Source organism: the organism of the source record quoted next, unplaced genomic scaffold (assembly GCF_019419815.1).
Source record: "Pyrus x bretschneideri cultivar Hongxiangsu unplaced genomic scaffold, Pyrus_bretschneideri_v1 Contig129, whole genome shotgun sequence".
NCBI classification, from domain to species: domain Eukaryota; kingdom Viridiplantae; phylum Streptophyta; class Magnoliopsida; order Rosales; family Rosaceae; genus Pyrus; species Pyrus x bretschneideri.
In genome coordinates, this window is record NW_025999423.1 from 144,555 (window position 1) to 146,043 (window position 1,489).

Consider the following 1,489-nt stretch of genomic DNA (forward strand, 5'->3'; position numbering starts at 1 on the left):
AGTTGAGCAATGGTGAAATCGAATCCCTAGCTTCATTTCCATTGGAACTATCTCATTGTATTAGTTGTTGATTCATTTATTTGTGTTTACTTCATTTTCTTATACTTTCAAGTTACAACAACAAATCTGCCTATTTAGACTAGTTTGATTCATTTCCAAATCTGCCTATTTAGACTAGTTTGATTCATTTCCAAATCTGCCTATTTAGACTAGTTTGATTCATTCCATAGAGTTCTTGCAAAACAAGTAATTACATAGGTCCAATTAGTCCCTGTGGATTCGACACCCTTGCTTGTGCCATTATACTAAATATATTCAAGCATTAGGAAGGAAATATACATCAACAAAAATGGCGCCGTTGCCGGGGACTGATTTCAGTCCCTTATAATTGCTTGTTTGCTATTTAAACTTTGTGTTTTTCATTGTTGTGTGCTAGTTAAACTTTGCTCTTTTCATTTTAGGTAGATTCTTGATTTTCATTCAAACTTGTGTTACTTTGTTTCAGGTAGTATATGTCAAATAGACTTGTTGAGTTAGGCCAAAGAATTGAAAGGTTAAAGGGCCACACTTTGGACAACTTTGTGCCATCAAGTTCATCCTTTATCCGTGAGGAAGAGGAAAGGATTTCACCTAGTTCAACAAGTAAAGGATCTGAGCAATTTAATTGGGAAAGAGAGGAAGAGATGGCGGGCAACCAAGATGAACTTCAAGCTTTGGAGGACTTTGCTCAACCAATCATACCAAATTCACCTTCATGCATCTTGCTGCCCACAGAAGCTAGAAACTATGATCTCAAATCTTCACATTTTCATATGTTTCCCTCATTTTATGGCTTACCTAATGAAGACCCTTTAGCTCATATTAAAGAGTTTTACAATGTTGTGAGTGGTTTACCTTTGCAGGGAGTTAGTGAAGCAAATTTGAGGATGAGAGTGTTTCCTTACACCTTGAAAGATAAGGCCAAGAGTTGGTTAATGACTCTAACACCAGGTTCCCTCACCACATGGGATGTCGTGGCTAAGAAGTTCTTGGAGAAGTTCTTTTCCACTCAAAAGACAGCCACATTAAGGGGACAAATCTTCAACTTCAAACAAGATGATGGAGAACCTTTCAATGAGTGTTGGGAGCGTTTTAAAGGCCTCTTGTTGCAATGTCCACACCATGGGTTACCTTTTCACTTACAAATGCAAATTTTCTATGATGGACTAACCCAAAATTGTCAATCAACTGTTGATAATGCAGCAGGTGGAGCATTGAAGAAAAAGAATGCTCAAGAGTCATATAACATTTATGAGATGTTGGGGTCTAATGCTCAACACAAGGATTTAAGGGGTAAGAAAGTTGGAGTCTATGAAACAAGTTCTAATCATGAGCTTTTGTTGCAGGTAGCTAACCTAGAAAGGAAGCTTGAATCCGTGCTCAACATGGTGCCAAAAGCTAATGAAGTGTGTGCCATTTGCAACATACCAAGCCATCCTACTCACCAATG

General features: G+C 37.9%; 1 pseudogene; it reads right to left on the reverse strand.

The window, feature by feature from the left end:
* Window positions 1-1,057: 1,057 nt before the first annotated feature.
* On the reverse strand, window positions 1,058-1,168 carry LOC125474678 (annotated as a pseudogene).
* Between the last annotated feature and the right edge of the window lie 321 nt (window positions 1,169-1,489).